Here is a 14,952-nt window from a genome sequence, read left to right as displayed (position 1 = left end):
TTGGAAATCATCAGGGATTTCCCTATTAAGTTTCCTGAAAAGAGGAACTCATTCGCCTCCTTCCAATCCTCCGGTATGACTCCCATGGAGAGTGAGGAAGCAAAGATCTTCGCCAGTGGCTTAGCAACCTCCTTTCTCGCATCCCAGAGCAACCTCGGATAAAACTGGTCTGACCCTGGGAACTTATCAATTTTAAATGTTTGCCAAAATTTCCAATACATCAACTTCATCAATCTTGATCTGTTCAAGCCTGTATCACAGATCCTCAAATTTCCCATTCGCAACAAGGTCCCTTTCCTTCGTGAAAACCGAAGCAAAAAACTAATTTAGGGCTTCCCCTATCTGCTCAGACACTACGCACAAGTTCCCTACACTATCCCTGATCGGCCTTACCTTCCCTGATCATTCTCTTATTCCTCATGTATGAGTAAAATGCCTTTGGGTTCTCCCTAATCCTTCCTGACAAGCCTTTTTCGTGCCCCCTCCTGGCTATCAGTCCATTTCTGAGTTCCTTTCTATTAAGCCTGTAATCCTCTAATGCTATGCTAGATCCTGGTTTCCTCCACCTTGTGTAAGCTGCCTTTTTCCCTTTTGAGGAGAACCTCCTCTGTTCTTGTCATCAAAGGCTCCCTAATCTTACCCCTCCTTACCTGTATCAGAGGGACAAATTTGTGCATCACTAGCAACAACTGCTCCTTAAACATTCATTATCTTAAATTATATTCTTCCCTTCAAGAAGGAGCATTCACTCTACATCCACTCTACCAAAACTTTCAATAATTTCAAAGACTTGTTTGTGTCATCCATTAGCCTTTCTTCAAGAGCTAAGAAACCAAATTTGTCGATCTTTTCCTGATATATACAGCCACACATTTCACCTGACCTACCTGTTCATCTCACTTCCCACTGACTTATCACCACCTCTTACCTTCATCCTCCTATTGTCACCCACCTACTTTTCCTCTAGTCCCAGCCCTCCATTTATCTTTCAGCCCCTTCCACCCCCCCCCCCCCAAACTGAAGAAGGGTTAGCCCAAAATGTCGACTGTCTTGCTCCTCGGATACTGCCTGACCTGCTGTGCTTTTTCCAGCGCCACGCCTTATCAGCTTTGACTCTCCAGCATCTGCAGTCCTCACTTTCTCCTGGTCATTATACTTATAAATCGAAAGGTTCTGGAGAGGAGCAGACATTTTTTTACAATTGGATGACTAACCTTAACTCCGAGTGTATTCCAGAAATACCACTCAGTAGTTTGAGCTGTGCAGACTAACTCTCAGGGGAAGATATTACAAATGCTCTTTAAAGATGACATTGAACAATTCTGGGCCTATAAGGCCTGGATACAGACTGCATCATTTCGCAAGGCAGTGAGAGGAGCACCACTCTGGGTTTGACTGACTTTCAGACAAAAGCGAGGACACAAGCAGAGTGTTAGGGGTGGATGGAAAAAGCAATTATCCTGAGAGACAGCTGCATTGTGTTGTTTGGAGTCGTTGGAATGGATCCCCATCAGTCTTAATAAACTGTTTGAGAATTTGCCGTGATAGCCTGGAAACCTCTTTGTAAGCAAGGTGACCATCCATGACAGAAGTCTGAGCTTGCACTGCAGCACTCCAGTGTTGTGTTGCTGTTTGCGTTGCAAAAGATGATCCATCCGACACTGCATTATGGGTGGGTCCAGAAGAATGTGAATGGAGTTGCAAACCACTCTGATTCTGCGGACCGCAGCTGTGTGCCAAGTTGGCACTAAACTCCTCTGAGCTGCTTGACATTGACTACAAGTTTCCTGGCAGTTTTCCCAATGCACCAAACATTTTGCTATGAATATCAATCAGCATTCTGCTGGAGGTTCCCAATCGAGGCACACATTTATGCCCTCTGCAGCAGTACCCTTGTGCGATTCTAACTTTCAATGAGCTGGTACTGTTGTTACCTTCAGGCACAAGTAGACTGCAGCTAGTGTAGGGACCAGTTCTCATTGTGTGCACATCCCGCCTCTAATTTATCCTCTTGGTTATGCGCAGTGTCAGTATCTGAGTTGATGGTTATGTGAAATTGAGTGCTATTATGTCATCAGTATTAATCTCTTCACAGTCTTCCTTCACTACCTGACCAAAGTGTACTTCCTCAGTATGTGAAAGGGAAAAGGTAGCAGGGTGAGAGTGATGTAGGGATGGAAGCTGGAGGTGTACGATTCACATTTAACCAAAAATGATGTGAAGATTTAAGCAGCGAAATTATTATTGCAGCTGCTAGGACATGGTATTTCAAAATGTATTAACTGACCTTGACTACACGTGAGGTCACCAATTTCTTGTGGCACAGTTTCTAGGTCTTCAGGGCTTGACTTCTTGTACTAACCACAACTGCTACCATTGCTTTCCTAATTTATCTCTAGATGACCTTCTGGCTCCTTGCAGACATTGAGCACCCTTCCCTCATTTCACCTCCTCCAGCAAGGGCTCCAGTGGGGCATCGACACACTGTTGAGACCATTCTGTAGGATAGAGTTGTTTTCAATAATTAATCATTTTGACTTGATTAAACAAGTGAGGAATTAAATAATGTTTTGCTTGATTAGGGTTAGTTGTAAAGAAGAAAATTATTTGACTTAGGTCAAAAGTAAGGTCCTTGGTTTATGTTTCAGTTTATGTTTTGTGGCTCAAATTAATGTAACTTAAGGTAACAAATGTGGAAATACATTTAGATGAATAACTTTTACTGAAAGATGTTTGAACATTGTAACTTAAAGTTTGTAACAGGCCTATGGGTGTATCTATATTAGTTCTTAGAGAGTCTTTTTGTGATTTTAATCTTTTTAGATGTATAAAGTTTGTACATTTGCAATATAGGTAATCACTGGAAGATAACATGACATGTTCAAAGGTGATCTTTACTTTAAAAACAAAATCAAAAATCGGGCATAATTATTTAGTCAATCCAAGAATGGCTTATTTGTGGAATAAACAGTTCACAGTCAGAGTTGAGGTGCATCGGATTATAGACAGTGGGTGGTGGTTACCAAAAGGTTAATAAGCATCGATTCTAGATGTTTAGTGCACAGAGGAGGAAGACTGAACATAGAACATCATCTTCAGATAACAAGAGCCACTGTGCCTAGTCAACAGTGTCACAAACTAGTATCCTGAACTGGACAGGCTGAAAACTGCTGTTTTCATTAAAAATTATTTCCTTTGGACTGGTTATGATAAGCTTAATAAATTCTCAAAACATAAAAACATATCTTTACCTGGAATGGGTCTTGTAACCAAAATCAGGATGAGTAACCTTTTAGATCGGCTCTCAAACTCAGTTATAATTGTAATTAAATTGGGTCTTATGAATAAATTGCACCCAAAAAATGTTACATACTCTACCTAATGTGCCATTCTTTACTATGTCATGGGTCAGATGCCTCTCTTGCATGACTGTCAGCATATAATGCAGCCATAATACACCTCCGCTAACTGACACATGCTAGCTTTAAGTGCTGCTTGCAAGTTAACATTTTGGTCCCCTACTGATGCTTGCAGCCAGTGAACAATAGGTTACCATAATCGGCACATAAAAAAAATCATTCGAATGAGCGGACAGTATGAAGCTGCTAGCATTTCATCAAAGGGGTATAGGTTAGCTGAACACAGTGATCCCTCTACCCATTTTTAGGTTCAGCCAGTCATAAAAGATGATTCACTCTGACGTGGTCTGGTATAAGGAACTCAACATACGAAGAAAGGCTTGTAAATCTGTACACTTCTCATGACTGAAAAGAGGTGTTGAGAAGATTTGTTAGAGATGACTAACTTTCTGAAGGAATTGGGTAGAGTAGCTGGAACCATCGTACAGAGAGCAGGAAAAACTCTACAATACTAAAAAGATATTTGAGAGGCTATGGAATGCACTGTTGAATTGATTGAGTATTTAAAGTGATTAGATCTTTATTTGAAGAAAAGGAGACTGACAGGATATCTAAATAGCACAGCTGTATGAGATGACAACTACCATGGAAATAAAGAATAAATGTCAATATGGCCAAACAATCCATTTACGTTGTTTTTTCTATAAATTTAAAATGCAAGTTCCCATTAATAAGCCTCAGCAGAGAAAAAATTCTACCAAGTCCCAAAGTGTTTTCTAAACAAAAATAATGAAAAGTATGAATCACAATACCAAGAAAATGAACAACTGTTTTGCATCAATTTGACCCCCTCCCCCACACTCCATAACTAATACATTAAAAACATAAAATTCTTAGAATTGTAATTCTGACTCAGTTGATAATAAAGGATTTAATTCACTCAATGAATTATCACTCATGTCTGCTTGCTTCTGACTTTGAATCCTCGTCCTGCCAAGTCCTTAATATTGAAATTTCGTTCAACAAACTTTAAGACTCAAGAAATCAGAGTTAAAAGGTTACATGGTCCATTTCTGACTTTTCCCTTCCTTGACATCATCATTTCGATTCCTGGGGATAGGCTGTCTATCAATATCTTACTGAAGCCCATAGACTCCTATAGTCACCTTGACTATATATCCTCATAACCTATTTCCTGCTAGGATTCCATTCCATTCTCCTAGTTTCTCTTTTATATCTGTTCCAACATGTCACATCCTACAAAGGTGCCTTCAGTATGACCCCATTTTTTCCTCAACTGAGGATTCCAATCCACATACTGCAGTGGACGATGCCCTCAGCTGTATCCAACTCATCTCCCACATATCAGTCCTCCCCCCTTTCCCTGCATCCCAGGAGGACAATAGGGTTCTCCTTGTCACTACTTTCCACCCCACTAGTCTCCACATTCGAAGATAATCTTCTACCTCCAGCAGATGGCTGCCACAAAACAGCTTTGTTTCCCCTCCACAATCAGCAATCCACAGGATCTGTTCTTACTGTGACACCCTGGTCCACTCCTCCATTGTTCCTCATACTTTCCAACAACCCATGGCATCTTTCCATGCAACTGCAGAAGATGTCACACTTGACAATTTACCTCCTCCCTCATCACTGTCCAAGGTCTCAAATGTACCTTGCAGCTGAAGCAGTGGTTTACCCCAATCTTTTAATCTAATCTACTGTATTCACTGCTCATAGTGCAATTTCTTTCATTTGGCAAAAGCAGGCACAGTGACCACTTTCTGGAATACTCCCACTCTGTCTGTAGGAATGACTGACATTCCAGTTGCTTGCTATTTCAATAAACCACCTTGCGCTCATGTTACTCTCTCTCTGTCCTTGGCCTGCAGCAATGTTACAAAATAAAAGCACAAGGTGCAAACTTGAGGAATACCACATTTTCCATGTAGGTACTTTACAGTTTTTTGCACTCACTACGGAATTCCATAACTTCAGAGCTAGATAGCATGATGTCTCCTCTCCATTTCTCTTACATTCTGTACACACCCCTCCCCCCCAAGACTATTTCTTGTAGGTGTCTTGTTTACTTTGCTCTCAGTAGAGAGAACTAGTTTTCTCCTTTCCACAAATTTAATTTCTCTCTCGCCACAATTAACAACCTTTTTTTTCTTTTAGCAAAGTAGGAGGAGTGAATAAAATACATGATTATGGAGGCTCAGGAGGAAAAGTATGAAAAACAATCTCCAGTTTCCAAACCCTAATGGTTCTGGAGAAGAGTTATACCAAACCCAAAACATGAATTATTGTTTTTCCCTCCACAGGCACTGCCAGATCTCCAGCATTTCCCCAGCTCTGTGTGTTTCAGATTAAACAGAGTCAGACTGCAGAATGAACAGTTTTCTTTAAATTGTTAAATTCCAAGTAATAAGAACTAGAGGGCATAGGTTTAGGGTAAGAGGGGAAAGACTTAAAAGGGACGTAAAGAGCAACGTTTTCACACAGAGGGTGGTGTGTGTATGGAATGAGCTGTCACAGCAAGTGGTGGAGGCTGGTACAATTGCAACATTTAAAAGGCATCTGGATGGGTATATGAACAGGAAGGATTTAGAGGGATATGGGCCCAGTGCTGGAAAATGGGACTAGATTAGTTTGGATTGTTTGGTTGACGTGGACTTGTTGGGCCAAAGGGCCTGTTTCCACACTGTAGGGAATCTAATCTAATTTCATGTGCCCACCCATAACAGGTCTCTTTGCATTCAGCCACAAATAGCATATAAACATTGACGGGTGGGAAAGGGCAAGGACCTGGCATCACATTATAATACATTTTCAACCCTGTTAGTCCAATGCCTTTGCCATTACATTTAACTCCTTTAACACAGAATAACTTATTTTACTGCAAATAAGATGCTTCAATCCCTCAGGGATTTCTGATTTTCCCCACTCTATAACCCATCTTCATTTTTTCCACTTTGCTCAACCATGTTCCTCTGCCAACCCAACTCTGAATAGGCCGCACCATTTTAAAGCTCAATGCAGTGGCACAATGGGAACTCAACTGACTTGATGCTCTAAAAGAAACATATGACCTCCTTCCCTCTGTATTCCTACAGTGCTCTCCTGGAAAAGTTGCTTGGCAAATTCTGCAGCCCACAACTCGACGACCTTTTTTACATTTCTTAACATTAATAGGAACTGCATATACTTCAATTAACTTTGCGCATCAGAAATAGTGCAAGCATGACAACTCAAGCTTAGGAACAAATATACAAACAAGTTCCACAAATTGAAACTGTAATATGTACTTACTGCAATAGAATTCTGTGTTTCAACTGTGCTATTCACAGTCACCCTTTATCATGCATAGTAATTTGGTTCGTGCCTTGATGTTAGATTGTGGAGTTGCACTTCCTGTCAAATAATCAGCAACTGCATTCGTCACTATCAATAGCCTCAGGTTAGAAGCTAAGGACAAGTATGGGGAAAGGCATTTGGAAGTCAGATTGTCGGTTTGCTCGCTGAGCTGGTGGGTTAGTTCTCACACGTTTCATCAGCATGGTTGATAACATCATCAGTAAGCCTCTGGTAAAGTTCACCGAGCAGACCGACAACCTGATCCACAACCTGAGCTACAAATTTTATCCAATGTATCAAGTCAAACTAAAAGCACCAATTCAGTCAGGTTCCCACTACACCATTGCATTGAGCTTTGAAATGGTGCAGCCTTTTCAATGGGTTGGCAGGGAAGATGGTTGAGAAAAGTGGAAAAACTGAAGATGGGTTATAGAATGGGGAATATCAGAAATCCAATGGGGAATTCGAGCATCTTTGGTTCACTAGCCTGGGTCAATTACGCATCTAAGGTGGGCCCCCAGTTATACTCAGGGAACTGTTTGCTGGAAAAGAGGTCCTACGCAGCATGCGTGTTTAGCTGCAGAAGCTGAAAAGGACACACTAACATTAATTATAGTAGAAGTGTGTCCAAAAAGCTGCTCCCTAGAATGAAGGAAGCACTTTGAACAAAATCAGCATCAACTGGGGAATTATCCCATACATTTTTAACTCAGCATTATAGGACAGAAGAGTGTTATGGCTTTGTGGTTTGTCCATGGCATTCTTGACTGCAGGAATATTTGGAAGATGATAATGCAAGATGGATATGATGTACAGCAAAAATTTTAGCACCTGCATGATCAAACAGCACAATTTACGCAAACTGTCATCTGAGTTTAAGCACCCAAATGCAAACTGTGATTTTTACTGAAATATAAGAACTGGTGAGTTTTGAGAAGATTTGTAGCTCAGGTGGAGGTCCTGAATGTAGGTTTGCTTGCTGAGCTGGAAGGTTCATTTCCAGACATTTTGTCAAACCTACTTGGTAATATCTTCAGTGGGCCTCCAGGCGAAGCACTGCTGATAATTCCTATTTATATGTTTGGGTTTCTTTGGGTTGGTGATGTCATTTCCTGTGGTAGTCATTTCTTGTGGTGATGTCATTTACTTTTTTTTCAGGGGGTGGTAGATGGAGTAACTGGAGTAGGTCCTTCAAAACGTGCTCAATCAATCATTCTAAGAGATTGCAGCTGATTTGTATCTCAAATTCGCCCTGGTATACCTACATAACAAACACCAGTCAGTCTCAGGCTCGAAAGTTTAACTTGACCTTGCATCCAGAGCCTTTTAAGGAGCATTCACACCCAAATGCCTATGATTAATATTAGATTAATGCCTCTACTTGTCAATTTCCCCACACAACTCTGTACCTACTCCTTACTCCTAATAGAAGGAATCCTTAGTTTACTTTAAATAAAGTGACTAGAACATCTATTAAATTTTCCACATTTGCTTTCATAATCAGAATGGCATGTGGCCAGCAGGAAAATTTTAAGAGAGAAAATGCACATGTGTTTATTATGCATCTCAACACTTTCAACTGATTCAATCACACGATGATTATTCACCCATAAGATTTCTTCTAACTGCTTAAAATGATAATTGCTGTGCTGTGTAAAGGCAGAATATCAATTATTTTCCAGCTTTGGGGTTGACCTTTGCTTTGACGGATCTCTCAGTTGGCACAAGACTGATTGTTAGTCTGTGGTTCACTCCTAACTATCAATGTTTTAAATCTGGTCTTAAAACACTTGACACATTCAACTAAACTAATAGCTACCCAAAAGTTGTATCAAAATGAACTCTGCCCCCATCCTCCACTTGTTCACATAACTGCATTTCCAGAACATTCAATGCACAAACTGATCTCTCAGGTCCGTGCAGATAACCCGTGAAACAGTCAAAAAAAGGCCACAGTCAGGGATGAATTGTGATCTTGTTGATAATGATAGTGCTGTAAACTGAAACATTAATCACATGAAATGTGCAACCCAGGAGTCCCAAAGTATACACAAATTTACCTATAAATATTGAGTTTCTAGGAGAATGCCAATTTTAGATGTTTGTTCTTATCACTCATACATAACAAAACTCTACAGGTTTTTGATGAAGACCAGAAAAACCTATTAACTAATTTCTGCAGGCGTGTAAAAGAAAGCAAAAACCAAGTGTTTAAAAATTACAGGGCTGCTGCTAGCCGAACATCAGTACTTATACAGCAAATACGTGATCACAGGAACTAATCAAGCCTTTGCTTCATATCTTACACAGTGCTGAGTGAGCTCAGTTCAGCTAAGGCATTTTGTGTCTTAAGGGTACCAAGCGAACCACACCAAGGAAATGCACGTACCATGTTCATTAGATCATGACTGTTTCGATCAATGGAAGATATAGGGTTTGAACATTTTAAAAAAGGTGAAGGATTATGAAGGATGCAAACAATAATCTGGGATTGGCAACTGCCAGCACACAACATCCCTTCCCTCGATTCTTCAGCACTATATATGCCTGCAGTCTATCAAACAGTGGCTCCCGTACTCCAGTTCAACTGACATTGGAAGGAATGGTTCAGAAGATAGTGGTACCTTCTATAAAATAATATTTAAGTTGGGGCAATGTGGTGCCAAAGCTCCAACAAACTTGTTATTAAATGAAATCGAATTCAGAATCAATTAACTATCACAAATGTTCTTGTGTGAACAGATCAATTTAAAAACTACTTTTTTTTTTAAGCTTTTCAAGCTTTGTCTCCTGGAATGGAACGGAACATTAGATCATTGCTGTAATCATAGGATTAACTGGATGTTCGCTTTTTCCTCACTCTTCATGTTCTAACATCAAAATATCGTTCTGGCAAGGTGACAGGTATTGCCTCCATCTCCTGCTCACTGTCGTGCCCAAGGGTCTGCATGGAACTGTCCAGTCAACAGAGGGAGGACATGTACCAGAGCTAATGTGGAATTCACAACAGCAAATAGATACTAGCAGGACATGGATAGTCAAGAGGAGCTGCTGCTGCACAGCAATATAAACAATGTTAAAGAGAACAGGTGAGGTAACAGGCTGCAGGAATATATCATAACCCAGTGTTTTCTTCAAAATTCTCCTTTTTTCAAAATAACATTCCCTCAATCTGATGAAAGTTATAAATGCAAGGAATTTAAATGCACTGTTAAATTGGATCTCTGCTCAATTATCTCACTACTTCATTTCCAGCATAATTATTAATATAGTCAGGCCACATACCAGTCTGTTTATATCCTTTGTGCTATCTCGTATTAGGAATGTCAAGCCTGCCATATAATTCTTCCTCCACAAAGATTTCCAATCCCATAAAGACAGTCCAACAATATGTAATAATCTATTGTCCAGGGTTCATTCCAACTAACTCAAAAAAGGAGTAGAATTACACTTTTGATGTGGGTTCAAAAACAAAATCAAAAAGTTATTGATGGGATTGGGAGATGCACAATACAGCAGACTATGCTAATCATTTTAATTTTTGATTAGTAGTGTTTCGAACTTAAGGAATTTATTTTTTTGTCCAGTGCTTACCTTCCTGCACCCAGTGGTGAAACTGGAGTGAAATAAAGGGGCTCTGATCACCAATGCAAGCACTGAAAACCCACCCTTAACCCAGGCACAGCACACCACTAAAGTTTTGGGCCCCTAAATTTATCTCCCTGTCCTGTAGGCAACCATAAGCTGATACAAGCTTTGGCCCTTAGTTAGGCTGGAATTAGATACAAGTCAGGTTAAGTTGAGCTGTTGTCACAGACACATTTTAATTATAAATGATGGGGCCACAGTTTAAAACAGAGTAGAATACCCCCAAGAGGTTTGAGAAGACTTGTAGCTAATGGATTTGCATATAGGTTTACTTGCTGAGCTGAAAGGTTCACTTCCAGACATATCGTCACTCTACACAGTAACATCTTCAATGGACCTCAGGCGAAGCACTACTGATAATTCTTACTTTCTATTTACATGTTTGGGCTTTTTGGGTTGGTGATGTCATTTCCTGTGTTCCTGTCTTCACTCAGCGAGTCGTAAGTTCATGGAATGCCCTGCCAGTAGCAGTGGTGGACTCTCCCTCTTTATGGATATTTAAGCGGGCATTGGATAGGTATATGGAGGATAGTGGGTTAGTGTAGGTTAGGTGGGCTTTGATCGGCACAACATCGAGGGCCGAAGGGCCTGTACTGCGCTGTATTCTTCTATGTTCTATGTTCTATGATGTCACTTCCTGTGAAGCCACTTCCTGTTCCTTTTCTCAGGGATGGTAGATCAGGGAATGAACTTCACCACAGGAAATGACATCAACCCAAAAGAAACCCAAACATATAAATAGAAAGCAGAAATTATCAGCAGTGCTTCATCTGAGGCCCACTGGAGATGTTACCTAGTAGGGTGATGAAACATCTGGAAATGAACCTTCCAGCTCAACGAGCAAGCCTACATCCAATACCCCCAAGACTTTGGGAGTTCTGAGGTCAACTCATAAGTAAGGATGCATTAGCACAATCTTACAAGATGTGACATATAGATGTCATTTCTTTTATTATATTATCAGTGATTATTAGGCTTAACAGTTTTGTTTTTAAGAAGCTTAACACAACTGGGTAGAGAATTTCTAAAGGCCACTGTCCGAAATCTGCCAACTGAAAAAGCAGAAAAGCACACAAATACTTGGCTATTAAAAAACACATGAAACGTTCGTGATAGATACAATTTTAGTGGGATTATAGTCAATGTAAGGGATGCTCAACCCATTTATGTTGAGCGAGGTTATCCCTCATCCAAGTTGAAGGCTGGCTCATCCCTTAAACTCCAAAATGGAGGCGAAAAACAAAAGTGCTGATTCTCTGAAAAAGGCTACAGTTGAGGATAATTCATTGAGCTCTACATATATTAGCAGCATGCAAGTATGGAAGACAACTAAAAGGCAAACCGAACAATACAACCTCACAGTACACAAAATATTTGAGTTACTAACATTAGCATTATGACAAATACCGACGATTAGAAATGAATCCATATGAACCGTATCATGTTGATCAAATGTTCATTAAATTGTAATGAAAATACAATGTGGAAAATAGTTCAATGTGGATGACTTGTGTTTTCATGCACACTTCATCAAGATCTGCCCGACCCACGGTGGTTCAATCCACATAATTGTTCACAATGAGCTGAGGTTTCACTGCTTTGTGAAAATAGAATCCCTTATGATAAGTAAAGGCAGAACATCAGGGCCACTAAAATCATGAAATACTATTGCTATTTCTTCTTTCTTGGTGCTTTGAGAATCAACTTTCACAGCTTGCTCCGTTAATCTGTGAAAAAAAACAACTAAGTGATATATATAAAATTTATTCCCTTACCCGTGTATTTAACTTTTCAATCCCCTGTCAATTTTTAAAAGTTAAGAATTATGGATGATGCATAAACTGGAGCTGGACAGCTGGTATTTAGTGACACTGGAGGAAATAGCATTTAGCTGCACTGAGAGGGAGAGAGAGGGAGAGAGGGTGTGTGTGTGTGTGTGTGTGGGGGGGGGGGGGTGGAGTAGAATAATCTTAGACTTTTGATAGCATTGAGAAATATAGTCCTGGTGTTGGCAGAATTAAGGCAAACACCTGGAGTCTGAAAGCATCACCGCGGGTGCAATGCAAGGTTTGGTTTACAAGTAGATTGTGTGCGTGTGTATCAGTAACAAGCCAAGGGTTGAGGCACATACAAACAAGGACGAGTAGGCCATTCAGCCTCTCCATCCTGCTCAATCACGTAAATACGATCACAGCAAACCTCATTCTGACCTCATATGCACATTCCCATCTGTCGCTGATAAGCAAGAGGTGAAAGGTTATCAAAAATCTATCCAGCAGGGTAAACATAAATTCATTCAATCTCTGCCAGAATTGAGCAGAGGCTTACTAAAAGGATCTCTGAAAACAACAATCTGTTTTTTTCCCCGCAATTGTGCCGGCACATCAGTCTTGGTTTCTGTCAGTCTGTCTTAGAACAAAATGTTCTATGTACTATCAACAAAATCCAATGGATAATAGAGCTCATTTCATCTCTCTGCTTCATACATTTTTTGAAGTCGACAGAATGTAGCAATTAAAGCTACAACAGATGTGTAATCAGTGTACTGTCATTTTTTCCTCAAAATAACAAACATTGACAGATCTGTTCCAAAAATCAGAAAGTTAAATTATGTACGTAGATTCAAAATGTTATTCCAAATATTTCCCCATGACATTGCCATTGTTACATCCCTTTGTTTGATCCCAAGATGTGGGTGCCACAGACAAAGTAAGGCCAGTATTTACTACATCGTTCTCAAGAAGATGGAGGTGTGCCACCATGTTTAATCCAGCAGACCTGTGAGGGAAGGCGCTCTAGAATTTTGACCAAATAACATTAAAGCAATACACACAAATAGGAGGCCTGGAGGTGATGATAATGTTGTTGTACCTACTGTCCTCTAGCAGACGGTAGAAGTAATGCTTTTAGGGAGACAAGGTCAAAACAATTGCGGCAAATTGCTACAATGCATCATGCAACATGTCATAATGTTTTGATTCCTTTACGCACTGAAAGACAAACTGGCATTGGATGTAGTCTGGAGAAGGTTCAGTAAGTTGAGAGCCCAAAGGAACTTAGAAGAATCAGAAGAATCCTTATTGAAACACACAAGATAGGAACCAGCTTTAGGGACTGAGATAGTAGTAGCAGGAAAGAGACAGAGGGTAAAGTCCTTATTTGTAAGCTTTGTAGTTTGTCAGGAACAGCATGAGGAAGTGAGAGCAAGATCTGATTTGGTGAGTAGTAGGCAAGGTGGAGTAAGTTGTTCCTAATCTATTGTTTGTGGTTGGCAAGGATCACAATGGCAGAGAACCCAGCCCCATGGAATACTCCTCCTGCAACATGACATCAATCAGGATGGTGAAATCCAATATGGCCACATATGCAGAAAGTGTAGAGCTGCAGCTCCTGATTCACTGCATGGAACAGCTGGAAATGCAAATGAACAAACTATGCAGCATCTATGATGCTGAAGACATCATGGGTAGCATGTTTAGTGAGCTCATCATATAACAAGGGCTACATAGGCAGAAATGCATTGGGTGACCGCCAGGAAGACCAGTAAGTGGGAGCAAGTAGTGCAGGAGTCCCCTGCAGCCATCCTCATCTCAGGGTTAAGCAGCAACAGCCAAGTTTCTAGTATCACAGTTGGCTCTGCTGAACAGCCAAGGGAGGAACAAGACCAGGAGTGCTTTGGTAACTGGGGACTCAGTTGTAATGGCAACTCACAAGTAGTTCTGTGGGTTCAAATGAGACTCTCAAATGGAATGGTGCCTCTCAGATGTCAGAGTCAGGGATGTCTCAGAGGAGCTACAAGGTGTTCTGAAGGGGAGGGAAATCATCCAGCATTTATGATATATGTCAGTGCCAATGACAAGGGTTCAAAAAAAAAGAAGTCCTACAACAGGAGCTTAGAGAGTTAGATAGTAGGTTAAAGAGTAAACTACTAAGGTTGTAATCTCTGGATCACTTCCAGTGCCATGTGCCAAGTATAGGAAAAAGGAGATACGTTAGATGAATGTATGGCTGAAGAAGCGGTGTAGGAGGGAGGACTTTAGATTTTTGTTTTAATGCAAGAAGGTGGATGAACTTACAGTTTTGATCAGCATGTGAAAGTATGATATTGTTGCAATCACTGAGATATACTGAAGGAAGGGCAGGACTGGCAGCTCAACATTCCAGGGTATAGGAATTTCAGGCAGAGTAGGGTGAAAGAAGAGGAATCTAAGAGAGGTGGGGGCATTACATCACTGATAAAGGAAACCATCACAGCAAGTCATAAGGAAGGATATCTCAGAAGGTTCTTCAAATGAGGCCATCGGGATAGAGCTTAGAAATAGCGAAAGGGATGATCAATCTGCTTGGATTTTAGGTCTCTCAATAATCAGTAAGCGATTGAGGAACAAATCTAAGAAAATCACAGAAAGGTGCGAGATAACACAGTTATAATTGTAGTGGATTTCAACTTTTCTAACATCAAGTGGGATCACTCAAGTGTGAAAGGATTAGGTGGAATTTTTAAAGTGCATTAGGAAAGCTTTCTCATGGACTCACTTTGTCCCAGTAAGTCCTGTTCAGAGATGGAGCGGTGCTAAACCTATTCCTA

General features: G+C 40.5%; 1 long non-coding RNA gene across 9 annotated transcripts in view; it reads right to left on the bottom strand.

Annotated features, from left to right (window-relative positions):
* LOC140467326 (uncharacterized) overlaps nt 1–14,952 on the bottom strand; it is a 94,992-nt gene that overhangs the window by 54,875 nt on the left and 25,165 nt on the right. For 7 of the 9 annotated variants that reach the window (XR_011955415.1, XR_011955414.1, XR_011955409.1 and 4 more), the window contains one exon: nt 2,288–2,498. The exons of the other annotated variants lie outside the window; for them this stretch is intronic. This is a non-coding gene — a long non-coding RNA (uncharacterized lncRNA). The remainder of the gene's footprint in view (nt 1–2,287; nt 2,499–14,952) is intronic. 9 annotated transcript variants of the gene reach the window in all.

Source organism: Chiloscyllium punctatum, chromosome 45 (assembly GCF_047496795.1).
Source record: "Chiloscyllium punctatum isolate Juve2018m chromosome 45, sChiPun1.3, whole genome shotgun sequence".
Lineage (NCBI taxonomy): Eukaryota > Metazoa > Chordata > Chondrichthyes > Orectolobiformes > Hemiscylliidae > Chiloscyllium > Chiloscyllium punctatum.
The sequence above is the reverse complement of the archived record's forward strand: the minus strand, read 5'-3'. Positions and strand labels throughout refer to the sequence as shown.